General features: G+C 54.7%; 1 protein-coding gene across 1 annotated transcript in view; it reads right to left on the bottom strand.

Annotated features, from left to right (window-relative positions):
• Positions 1–13,422, bottom strand: part of CAPG (capping actin protein, gelsolin like) — an 89,477-nt gene that overhangs the window by 40,695 nt on the left and 35,360 nt on the right. The window lies entirely within an intron of this gene.

Here is a 13,422-nt window from a genome sequence, read left to right as displayed (position 1 = left end):
TTAACACGGGGCTGGCATCTGGAAGGAACTTGGTCGCCCTGAACATAGTTTGCTTTCAATAAATATTTGTTGACTGAATTGTTGAATTCTGTTGAGTGAAGCAGAGATGGCCTCCATGAGGCGCCAAGGTTCGCAAGTGCCCCAGGGCCCAGCCTGGGCCCGGGAGCGCCGGAGCAGTGGTGGCCAGGCCAGGACACAGGAGCCAGCCCCCATTTCTGCCCTTGACTGGGGCCTTGACCCTTAGATGGTCTGTGGCGGCCGCCCCGGGTGGCTCAGTCTTGTTTCCTTCTGTCTGTGGGAGTCGGGGTTGGGGAGGAGAGAGGCTTGGTGCTGCACGGCCACCCCATGAAACGACAAGAATGGAGTTCGCTACCTGACCACCACCCATTTACTGCACAGCGATCCACCGGGGAGAGAGGCGCCCGATTTTGCGCCCTTGGTGTTGTCTGGAGTAGGGGAGACGGGCGGAGCCCCGTTAATATCTGGGCATTGAACGCGCCAGGCCGCTATGGAAGGCTCCACGCGGAATTCAGAGAAGACGAGAGGCCACTGGAGCACAGCTGCGCGACCGGCGCGGCCGGGGAGGGAGGCTCCAGGGCTGGGGTCTCGCAGATAGGCCGCTGGCCCGCGGGCGGGCGGGGCAGGCGGGAGAGCGGAGGAGGGCGGCCCAGCGCGGGCTGGGCCGAGGGGCGGGGGCGTCCCCGGGCCCTGGCGCGGCGCCCGGAACACCCCGTGCCGGAAGCGCATGTGACCGTGACTCCGCAGAAGTCGCGAAACAAAGGGCGGCTCAGCGGCTGCCGGCGCTCGGGCTGGCACGGAGGGTTCGGGCTCCTGCCCCTGGCCGGGGTCCCGGCTCTTCCCCGAGAGACCCTGCGCTCCCAGGCCGGGCGGGGAGGCTCCCGATCCTCCCGAGGCCCTGGGCGCCGGGGTGGGAGCAAGGGAGCCCCGGGGAGGTGGTGAGGGAGGGGTGGCCCCGAGGGCAAGCGGTGAAATGCAAACACGGGGCTGGGTGGACGCTATGGGGTCCAGGCTGGGCTGAGAGCGTTGATGGTTGCCTTCACCACTGCCGGCTCTGGCAAATTACCCTTTCCCGACCTTAATTCCTGTGTAACAGAGGTGAAGATAATCGTCCCTACCAGTTATGCTATGGCTGGGAAGCTTGAGTGAAGCGGTCCATGTGGAAGGGGAGGACAGTGCAGGGCCTGATGGGCTGCACGCTGGCCCCTCTTTCCCAAATGAATATGTATGTGAATTCCAGTCAACGAACTGCCACTTTCAGTGTTCACACAGCAGGGCACCAGGAGGAAGAGCAGGATGGGCAGCTGGCACAGGGTGGGGTGAGGGTGGGCACTGCTGTGCACCGTATGTGGGGAGGGGATTAGCAGGGGGCTCTACCAGAGCAGGGGGATAGGGCCCCAAGACAGCCTCCCTCTGCTCGGTTAGCCAGCCCTGGCTCCCTCTAGGCGGTGGATGGGAGCGGCCACTCTACACTTTCCCCAGGCTGACTCAGGTAGGAACTCAGGGCTGGAGAATGGGGGGGGCCACCTTGGGGGGGCCTCAGGGTACATATGGAATTGATTAGAACCCTGCAGTTCTCCCCGCAACCCAGTACTCAACCAAGCAGTTAATGATTAGGACAATAGTGTTATAGACTCAGTGTTGGATGCACATTCCTGAGTTGTTTTACAGATAATGTAACTGCCACCAGAGGAAGAATGCTAACTGTATGATGACCATACTGTAGCTATGACATAAGCTGCTCCACCTTGAGCAGTACTGAATCTATGGCTAGTACAATTCCAAGAACTGGCCTGAAGAGAACAGGATTAACATTATTATTATGTGTGTGTGTGTGTGTGTGTGTGTGTGTGTCTGTGGTACACGGGCCTCTCGCTGTTGTGGCCTCTCCCGTTGCGGAGCACAGGCTCCGGACACGCAGGCTCAGCAGCCATGGCTCACAGGCCCAGCCGCTCCGCAGCATGTGGGATCTTCCCGGACCGGGGCACGAACCCGTGTCCCCTGCATCGGCAGGCGGACTCTCAACCATTGCGCCACCTGGGAAGCCCAGGATTAACATTATTGCTCATAAAAATCTATATCTTTGTGGGCGTCAAAATGATTGTAGCTTGCTCTGCCCGTATATGTAAGAGGGCAAGTAAAATTGTCAGCAAAGAGATGCTACAGACCCAGGCTGACATCTTCCATTTTGAGAATACTGTGCCCCCTGTCAGCGTGAAGCAGTTACAGAAGATAGACCGTCGCCCGTAGTCCCATAGAAATGGAGTGATATTTGACAGAGGGGAATTGAAAGTAGCTCTTTCGTCCCTATCCTGTTTGCCCATTTCTGTTCCCCTCTAACCTTAAAAGAACCTAATTATAGGTATGAGATCACTAAGCAATTGAAACGAACTTCTGATCTCTCCTGAATGCACACCATGCCTTGTCTAACTTGTTGATTCTTTTTCTAAATTTAAAGAATGAAGAATTAAGCAGTTAAAAAATGACTGTCTATCCGCAATTGCCCCCTTAGCAATCCTGCAGGCAGATCACGCAGGCAAGATCACACCTGAAGAGTCAGCCAGTCTGCACTCAATGGAGAATGATGCAGAACCCAGCCTCCTGCCTCGATGAGTCACTGAGATTCTTCCCCCTCATGTTTCCCGTTAAAAACTGTCATGGCTGAGCAGAATCTTTAGAGTTGGTCTCTGGACATGAATCCACCTTCTCCCCAGATTGCTGGCTTTTCTGATTAAAGTACCTTTCCTTTCTACTGACGCTTGCCTCTCAAACTGTTGGCTTTTGAGCGGCGAGCCGCAGAACCTGAGTTTGGTCATGCATACAGTCAGACTCCTGCATCCCCCAGCAGACGTGCAGGTTGGACTTCTCTGGAGGAGCCCGCCACCCTAGAGCCTGTTTTTACCGAGTCCTGAATTTACCTAGCCCCGAAGCCACGTGGCCTGTGGGAGGTGAAGTACAGGCCACAGCACAGAGCTCGGGAGTTAGTGGCTCAACAGGGACTCTGCTTAGTCCCAGCTGGGGGACTGACTTTAAGGGGACTAGTCTCTTTCCTTCCCTCCCTGGGGAAAAAAGAGAGGAGTAGTCCAGGCAGTGGGGACAGTCTGTGATAAAGGGACCCAGAGGGCCAAAAAGAACATGGTCTGGAGAGCAACTCAGCCTCACTAGTGCCTCCTCAGACTGCGGGTCTGTGCTTACATGTCCCCTTCTCCAGGAAGCCTTCCCGGCTGCCCCAGCCTGGGCTCAGGCACTTAACACATCTGAGAGCAATTGCTTTTTCACTCCAAAGGACCAACTGCTACAACTGCCCACTATTGTGTATCCAGGGCCTGGAATACAGTAGGTGCCAAATATTTCTTCAAAGAGTCACTGAATAGGTCAAGTCTACCCTGGATCCCTCTAAAATTCATAGTGTTCCTTGATCAGGGCTTCCTCTGTAAGAGAAGAATCTAACCCAGTGCTTTCCAATGAACGTTCTGTGATGATAGGAACATTCCATATCTGCATTGTTCAGTACAGTAGCCATCAGCCACAAGAGCACTTGAAATGTGACTCGTGTGACCAAGGAACTGAATTTTTAACAATAATGTCATTAATTTTCAATTAATTTAAATTCAAAGAGCCACACACAGTCACGGCTATACGGTTGTTGTCTGTTGCCTTCCTGAGTGTGAGGGACAGTGGTAAGAGAGAAAGCTGGAGAAGTTGGTGGAGGGGGGCTGGGTCCAGAGGACACCAGGAGGCCTCCGTTATGAGGGTGAGCACAGGGGAGCCATTGAGGCTCTGAGCCGGAGTGGGTGCAGGAGGGATGGTATTTTGGGAGGATCGCTCTAGGTGTGAAGTGCTGAGTGGGTGAGAGGGCAACACAGAGGCAGGGAGAAGAGTTAGGAGCTGCAGATATTTCTGTGATCCAGAGAGAGATGATACCTCTTGTTTTTCACCATGCCAGTCACCCTCCAAACACTCCCTTTTCCATTTCCCCTCACCCAGCAGGCCAGACTCTAGACAATTCTAAGCAGGGTCACCGGCTGGGGGATCAAGCCTTGGAGAAATGCCATTTGGTGAAGAAACTCATGGGTTACCCAGAGTGCTTTGCTGTCTCCAATGGCCTGGAAGGGCCTATAGGGCAGGCAGAAGCCAAGAAGGTGTACAGGGCTTCCCTGGTGGCGCAGTGGTTGAGAGTCCGCCTGCCGATGCAGGGGACACGGGTTCGTGCCCTGGTCCGGGAAGATCCCACATGCCGCGGAGCGGCTGGGCCCGTGAGCCATGGCCGCTGAGCCTGCGCGTCCGGAGCCTGTGCTCTGCAACGGGAGAGGCCACAACAGTGAGAGGCCCGCGTACCGCAAAAAAAAAAAAAAAAGAAGCTGTACAGCTGGGAAGGGCCTGAAAATGTGGCCACCCCCAGACAAGACCACACCTGTGGGGCTCAGAATGCGCTCTATGCAACCGACCAGCAAGCTTTTCACTTTGGTTTCTAAAGAGGCTGTCTGGGAATTCCCTGATGGTCCAGTGGTTAGGACTTGGCGCTTTCACTGCCAGGGCCCAAGTTCGATCCCTGGTTAGGGAATTAAGGTCCCACAAGCTGCATGGTGTGGCCAAAAATAAATGAATGAATAAATAAATAAATAAAAACAAATAAGAGGTAGTCTGAACCCTGGGCAAAAACATGGGATCTGGGGGCCAAAGTCCCAACTTTGAATCCAGCTCAGTCACTCACTGCCCACGTGACCTTAACCTTGGTCTGCTCACTTTTAAAATGGGGCTAATCATACCTACTTCTTAGGGTTGTTGTGACAATAAGAAATATTATGCATATATATATGACATATACTTAGCCTAACACAGAGCCTAACGTGTAGTAGAGCTGAATGACTGGTACCTAATAACAGTCCTGACTGTGAATAGGCCAAGCCTGATTGTGGTTCTGCCTGCATGCTCCATCTTCAGGGGCTCCCCTAACTCTAGTTTCCCCAACACACACACATATACATACACATGTGACCTTTAGGCATTGTTGATACTATAATTATTGTTCTCTCTGCCCACCTGGCTTTCCTACCCCGCTCCTCCTGGTAACACCACCCACTTCCCCCACCATAGGACCAGGCCTGTGACCTAGGTCTGGCTGGGACCAAAGCAGGACCAATCAAAGCCTTCTCTGAGATGAAGATATTGATGCTGAGCGAGAGAAGCCCTCTCTCCAAACCTGAACTGGGCGGCAAATGGCCATCTTCCCTGCCACGTGGACAGAGCCTGTCTGCAGAAGTCAGGCAACGACAAGGAGAAAAATTGTCTTGGAGATGTTGGGTCCTGTCCCAAGGTCCTGGCTTTTGCTGCAGTGCCCCTCCCGGCTGTGTGAGCTAGAAATTTCCTTTTTGGTTTAAGCTAGCGGGGCTAGCTAGTATGGCTTCTGATATTTGCAAAGAAGACTCCTGCCTGTTACAGACACTTGTGTCCTTAAAGTTTGGGACATCAAGGGATTTGTGTGAAGCACAGAGCAGTTAGTGGTCAAACCAGAATTCAGCCTGGTCTGGCTGGCTCTAGATCCACCATAAGCTATACCACACGTTCCGCTCACCATTGACAAGTGCATACTATGTGCCAGACACCACACTAGCATCCCTTTCCTTCTCCACACCTACTGACTGACTCTCCCTCCCCACCTTCATGCCCAGCCTCTAAGGATCATACCTCTCCACTAGGGTAGGGCCCAGCACACTCACTGTCTTCCCAGAATAAGACTCCCAGATTTCTCCTCATGTGCCAAGGATATGAGAGGAGACAGCCAGCTACCTACCTACCTGTGGTGGTATCAGGGAGGACATCCTTGCCCCGGCCCAGGGCTCCCTGGCAGAGTTCCTGCCCTCACCACTCTGAGTGTCTGTGATTCTACTGCCCTTATGGCTTTAGTGACCACCTATGGGGATACTGAGGTCATTTAAAAAAAAAACAACTCCTTATTTATTTATTTGTTTGTTTGTTTATTTTCGCTACACTGCGCTGCTTGCGGGATCTTAGTTCCCCGACCAGGGATCAAACCCGGGCCCCCTGCTGTGGAAGTGAGTCCTAACCACTGGACCTCCAGGGAATTCCCACTGAGGTCATTTTTGAAGTGCTTTTAATCTCAGTTGTCCCAGATGTTTCTTTACTGTGCAAATCTAGTTAAGGGGAGAGAGGGGCGTTGGGAGCAGAAGGATTTCAGGAACATAGTGTCCGAGTCCGAGCCATGGACCACAGTGCGGATGTCACCAGTCAGTGACACAAAAGGAGAAAAACACCACCTGAGAAGTGAGCTCTTCCCGAAGCAAAATGATTCCATTTAATGGACCATCCTTTAAAGAGGAACCAAGTTCCTCCTTCTTTGGGGGATTAAATTATATTTTCTTTCAGTTCACTAGATTTTGCTGGGCCTCATCTTTAAAATGGGGCGGGAGAAACAGGGTGGTTGGCCTAGGTAACCTCCAAGGGCCTGTCCAGTCATCCGAGCTCTCCAGGGCCCGGGGCCATGTACACACTGCCTGGGATGGTGTCTCTGTCACCGCCTGGCCTGCCTCCCCACTCCTCTCTATCTCCCCCCGCGCAGCTCCCCGCCAGCCCCTCCCTGCTCAGCCCCACAAGGTTCGCCGTCCCGCTGAGCTCTGCTTGTGCCCCTTGGGGAGAAGCGCCCAGGCTGCAGTGCACTCGACTAAATGATAACGCAGGAGATACAGTTTATAAAAGGCAGACGTGGGTCTCGAAGAGCCGAACGTTTGTCCCGAGATAATGAGGGGATCAAGCCCAGCCTCCAAGCAGACCTGGAAGTTAGAAGGACAGAAGCTCATTGCTGAGGAGCAAAAACTCACGAACAGGCACCAGTGCAGGGGCTGAGCAGGGGGAAAACACGGAAGGAGACCAAGTTCTGGCTGAAGGCTGATGTCATAGACGCCTACGACACCTGAGCTGGGGAGCCGTCTTGTCCTGTGTCCTCATGCTGTAGATGAGGAGATTAAGGCCCAGGGAGGGGAGAGGGGCCTGTGATTGGGGGGATGGGGGGTGGCAGGGGCAGGCACGTACATTTTTTTTCTCTAGCGCCACCTCAGCTGGGGATAAGGCCCGGAGATGGAAAGGAACTGAGGGAGAGAGACTTAGAAACCAAGTCCACAGGAGGCCAGAAGCGCTAAGTTAGGGCTGATCCAGGTCCCCCACAAGCCCTTATGTTCCTGCTCTGGCCTGTCACTCTGCTCCGGCCCCTTGACAAGTCCCCTTTCCTTTGCGCACAGCCCTCAGCTCAGCTCTCTGGACACCCCAGACGTCAGCCCCAGATGGGCTTGGAGCAGGAGGCTGGTACGAGAGCTGGAGAGTGAGGAGGGCTGATGGGGACCCTCCAGAGGACCCCTAAACTCCACAGGCCCTTCTTGAGGAGCTCTGGGAATCGGGGAGATGAAGGGGAGATGTCATTGCACTTACATTTAGAACAGACTCCTGGGACTCCCTGGCGGTCCAGTGGGTAGGACTCTGTGCTTCCACTGCAGGGAGTACAGGTTCAATCCCTGGTCGGGGGAACTAAGATCCCACAAGCCAGGTGGTGTGGCCAAAAAAACAACAGACTCCACCCCCCCCCGCCCCCCAGTACACTTTTGCACCCCAAGAGAATCCAGGGACAGAAGAGGTGCCAGCAGCTGTCACAGATGCTTTTAGTCCCAAACACTGGGCCTGGGCCTGCGGAGAACAACAGAACCAGGAGTCCCTCTGTGAAATTCCTGTCTCGTTCAACCTGAGATGAATCATTAACAAATCAAGTGCGAGGTGGAAGGCCACACTGAAATACAGATATCCTGCCCTTGTCTGTAGCACCTGCTGCTGTTGGTAGAGGGTCATTTCTAACGTGGTGATGTCAGAGGCTGGAGAGGAACCAGTCCCCAAATCCCCAAATCTACTTGGGAGATGCCACCAACTCTAGGAAGGCTTCCAGCAAGGAGACCTTGGGCAGGCAGGGTGAGCCCCTGGGGCCCTGAGCTGTGCCCGCCCTTGATCACATGGGCCGTTCTTGGCCCGGGAAGCTGGGAGCTGGGACAGCTGGGTGACCTGGAAGTAGAGGGCCTGAGGAGACCCAGGCTGCCTGTTCCTCCTTGTCACCCTCTCCCTGAGAGCAAAAGGCGAGGTCAGGAGGCTCTTGGGAGCCTCCTGCCTAATTCCCAGGGCCTGGCTGCCAGCTCTGCAGCTGATGCAAGGCCAGGGGTGAGTGAGCTCAGCCTGTTCCTGGCACGTGGAACCTCCTGTGCCCCACCCCCACCCCTAGAAAACACACCCGTTCGTTCCCCTCCGCTCTGGCCCTCCTAGGTCTCCAGCTCCCTTCTTCCGCAAGCACAGCGGGGCCACCTAAGGATCTGGGAGCAGGCCCTGCCTGAGGCTAGGGTAGCGCTAAGCATTTCTGAGTCAGCCCTGCTCTCCTGCACGGGAGACCTGTGAACAACGCTGGGAGCGGGAGCCCTCCCATGGACCTGCCCAGTGGGAAGAGAGGGCCTGGGCACCCCTTGGTCCTCAGGCGCTGTCCATGTAGCCCACTTTGTCTCCAGACCTTCTGATCCGTTTATGGGTTTGGGGGTTTGTTTGGTTCTCTTCGTGGCCGCACCACGTGTCATGTGGAACTTCCCCGACCAGGGATCGAACCCCTGTCGCCTGTAGTGGAAGCGTGGAGTCTTAACCACTGGACCGCCAGGGAAGTCCCTTATCCCTTTAGAAGGGTGGACTTTCCCCTTCCGGAGGAACGCCGGGACCCTGCCACCCTCTCAGGGACCCTCGAGGCCTCATCAGCTCAGGATGAGGCTTCATTCAGCATCCATTTAGGATGAGCACCCATTTGCTATGAGCGTGGTGATAATAACCTGATGTGTAACAACCTAGCACGTACTAACGGATGACACGTAGGCCTCGTTTACAAAGTGCTTTCAGGATGAATCAGTGCCTCGGGGGATCCTGCTGACAATGCTGTGACGTAGGAAGGCCTGAGATGAAGAAGCTGAGGCCTAGAGGGTTATGCGGCAGAGCCAGGAGTCACGCCCACAGGATCCCCCCACATCCTTGTGCTGCCTGGGTCCTGTCACCAGGCGTGCCCCCGAGCAGGAAGCAGGCTTGCTTGTCACTGAAGACCCAGTTTAGACAGACGGACTATTTTCAGGGAAAGGAAGAGCAGATGGGGGAGGCTGGGAGAGCAGGGCTTGTGGGTCTGGGGTGGAGGCACGCTGGGGCCAGGCTTGCCTGGGAAGGGCCTGGAGACCTCCCGGGAGGCTGTGAGATCTGCGGGGAGAGCAGCACGGGAGTTGCAGCTCCTGTGCCTCAGCTGCTCACTCAGACCGAGGCTCACCGGCCATGCTGACCTCGGGCACCTGCTGGGCTGGGGATGCTGGACCAGGCCCTGCAGGTTTGGCCCAGGAGCAGTGGCCGTGGCCATCTCCGGCTTCCCTGCTGATGCCAGGGTTGGATGAAGCTGTCCTCGTCATCTGCTCCCTCCTACCTTCCCTGCCCTCTCCCCTCAGCCATGCCTGACCTCCCTGGGTGGCCACACACACGCATCTTCATGACCCTCCCCACCCTCCGGGTAGCGCTTGTTGCTGACACAACTTCTGAGGCCGGCGCGCTCAGGCTGCCCGGTTGGCGGGCGGTGAGCACACAGTGTCCTGTGCTGGAGGACACGGCCTGTGGCAACCGCACCTGTCTCTCCCGGACTCAGATCTGTCTGTGATGAAGCCAGAGGGGAAGAGGGAGGAGGTGTGCCCTTCTCGGTGGAAGGCCTCAGCGATGAGACGCACCCGGCTCCAGGGGCCACCTGAGGCCTGGCCTGCAGGGCTCTCCATCTGTCTGCTCTCCCATCCCTTCACCCACCCCTCGTGGGCAGAGAAGGGGGAGCTAAAGGAGAAAACGACACGCAAAGCCAGCTCCTGGGTCTGCGCCAACCTTGAGCCAATTCCTGGAACCACGACAGTCACTTTCAAGTCTGAAGTATATTTATCTTTTATTAGATATTACAATCACTTGGTATTACATTAAAATGGCAGAGGGCTTCCTTGGTGTCGCAGTGGTTGAGGGTCCGCCTGCCGATGCAGGGGACACGGGTTCGTGCCCCGGTCCGGGAAGATCCCACATGCCGCGGAGCGGCTGGGCCCGTGAGCCATGGCCGCTGAGCCTGCGCGTCTGGAGCCTGTGCTCCGCAACGGGAGAGGCCACAACAGTGAGAGGCCCGCGTACCGCAAAAAAAAAAAAAAAAAAAAAAAAACCGGCATAGAGGGGTATAATCCAGAGAAGAACAAGTGTCCCTCCCACCCCTTTTACTCAGCTGCCTTGTTCTCCCCAGAAAAGAAGCAGTGTTACCAGTTCCTTATGTATCTTTCTGGAGATAGGCTAGATTACCCATTGGATATTTGATTATCAGAGCTCACCCTGCAAGGTCACATCTTGCTGAACTTTTCTGCTTGGGATGAGGAAGGATCAATTCCCCTGTGTTTTGTTTTTTTTTTTAATTAATTTTTATTGGCGTGTAGTTGTTGTATACAACATTGTGTTAGTTTCTACTGTACGGCAAAGTGAATCAGTTATACATATATGTACTCCTTTTTATTTTTATTTTATTTATTTTTTTGGCTTGTGGGATCTTAGTTCCCTGACCAGGGATTGAACGTGGGCCATGGCAGTGAAAGCATCGAGTCCTAACCACTGGACCACCAGGGAAGCCCCCTCCACTGTTTTTTAGATTCAGTTCCCAGATAGGTCATTACAGAGTATGTCAAGTCCTCTGCTTTCAACAGTCCTTGAGAACAAGACGGGAGGTGACCAGAGAGAAACTTCCACAGGGACTCACGGTCCAGCTCTGTCACCCCTTCCCCACCCTCCACCTGTACCTCGTGGATGCCCAAGGCAGAGGGGAAGAAGGGAAGACGGCCTTGGCCTTGTTTCTTAGGGAGGGAAGCTGAAGGGCCCAGATGCTCGGGAGACTCAAGGTCAGGCAGCAAATCCGGGGCACCCCAGTTTTCCTCTACCATCCCCCCACCTCCCTAACATCTTCCCTTTGTCTTGCAAGCAACCTTGGGTGCCTGAATGTCTCATCGTCACAACTAGACCATGGACGTCCCAAGGGCAGGGGCAAAGACTCTTCTTCTGCCCTCCAAGCTGGACTCCGAGCTGGGCCCTGCGTGCTCTCAGCAGCAGCCAACAATGTCACCTGAATCAAGTGAGAGAGGCAGAGGGTGTGCTGTTCCTGCAGGGGCACCCCAAGGCCATGAAGTTTGCACCTGGACACACACACATCCCTGCCCGCCACACGCCCTGCCCCACAGGCCCCGGGCCTTATGACTGTTCTCTTACACAGTTGGCTCAGTGAATGCCCCTGCTCACAAGGCCAAGGCCGTGGGCTGGCTCCCCAGGGGTGGAATCATCCTGAGACAAAATGTTCTGCTCCTTGCCCATGAACTGTACAGAGTGTTACAGATTACAACTGGAGGACAAATCCGTGAAACGCAGCGTACATTTCTCCTGCCGGAGACAGGTGGCTTCCTTTGTGATCACCTCTCCCAATTCCTCCTCACCCCACCCCTGTGATCCTTGGGCTTTCTCTGGAATGAGCCCTGGTCCATCCTCCCATGTGTCTTTCATGTAAAGGCTCACTTTGGTAAAGCAGGTCTCTCTCTAAAGGTCACAGAGTGCCCAGAGGGATTCAGTGATCAGAAAGCAGGGTAAGAGAAGGGACAGTGGCTGTGAGCTGTGCCTGTTTAGTGATGCAGCAGGAACAAGGGGAGACTTTATTTATTTCAGAGAACAGACAGTATCTGCCACGGCTATTCTGTGAACTCAGGCTCAGCTCTAGGGTGGATGTGAGGACACCCGCGGAGTGAGGGACTCCTGGGAGGGGGGGTGGCAGAGAGGCCCGTGGACCAGAGGGGCTGCTGACTTGACTGGAAGGCCGTGCTGCTGGCGGGAGATAGGTGGAGGTAAGGGGGCTGGAATCAGAGAGGGGATTCCTAACCATGGGCGAGGAAATGGTGAATCCAAGGTACGGCAGGTCAGGGGTCACAGAGGAGGAATCTGGAGGCTCTACCTACACATCAAGGTACTCACAAAAGGACTCGTCTGCTCCGAGAACTGGCTCCCTTCCTGCGTCCTCATTCTAGCTCAAGGCGTCACCATCCTGATGGGCCAGGGAACTTGGTCTGGGCCCAGATCTCACCTGATTCTCACCAGGCTCCCCAGGGACCAAAGCTCTAGCGTGGGCTCTCAGGTCCCAGCTGCCTTCCTGGAAATCCAACCATGGTCTCCCGCCAAGCCTGTTCCCCACCACCCTCCAGTGCCTCCCTCTCTCTGGATTTCCATCACAATGGCTGTGGGAGGTCTGGGGGAACCTGGCTGGGAGTACGGGATGACTGTTGAATTAAATGGAATGGAATTGGTGTGTTCAACCACTGACCATTAATAATGGTGGCCTGGGCTTCCCTGGTGGCGCAGTGGTTGAGAGTCCGCCTGCCAGTGCAGGGGACACAGGTTCGTGCCTCGGTCTGGGAAGATCCCACATGCCACGGAGCGGCTGGGCCCGTGAGCCATGGCCACTGAGCCTGCGCATCCAGAGCCTGTGCTCCACAACAGGACAGGCCACAACAGTGAGAGGCCCGCGTACCACAAAAAAAAAAGAAAAAATGGTGACCTTTCTTTCGTCTAGCCATAATGATACCACTCCTCCGAGAAACTGTTTACAAGGTGCTAGTAGAATCACCCACGTATATAGTAGGCCTTTGTCAATAATATGAGCAACAGCAGGAATTCCCGGGTGGCCTAGTGGTTAGGATTCCGGGCTTTCACTACCGTGATCTGGGTTCAATCCCTGGTCGGGGAACTGAGATCCCCGCAAGCTGTGCGGTGTGGCCCAAAACAAAACAAAACAAAAAATATGAGCAACAGAATCACAAGGGTTCACGGCTAGTGAACACGCTCTCACTTGGCCTCTGGGTCTTCACGCTTTCATGGTTTCCCATCTGTATCACTGGCCCCTTCTTTGTATATTTTTCTGGTTCCTGTTCACCTTCCTGACATCTAAACATTGGAGGGCCCAGTACTCAGTTCTTCAACCCATCTCTGTCCTTATTCACACCCAGATGACCTCATCCAGAGATTTAAGGTTCATCTCTCTATGCTGACAGCTCCTAAATTTATATCTTTAGCCCTGGCCTGTCCCTTGAACTCTAGGCTTGAACAGCCAACTGCCTACTCAAGACCTTGACCTGGACGTCATAGACATGACCATGACAGAGGTAGCCAACATAATCTCCAAAACCAAACCTTTATTCCCCACCAAACCTGCTCCGGCCACAGCCTTCTCTAGCTCAGAAAATGGCTACATGGCACCTTCATTCTTCTTGTGCTCAGACCAAAACCAGTTTAAGACTT

This window comes from Mesoplodon densirostris, chromosome 14 (genome assembly GCF_025265405.1).
Source record: "Mesoplodon densirostris isolate mMesDen1 chromosome 14, mMesDen1 primary haplotype, whole genome shotgun sequence".
Classification (NCBI taxonomy): domain Eukaryota; kingdom Metazoa; phylum Chordata; class Mammalia; order Artiodactyla; family Ziphiidae; genus Mesoplodon; species Mesoplodon densirostris.
Note: the sequence above shows the minus strand (reverse complement) of the source record. Positions and strands in the feature narration are given on the sequence as shown.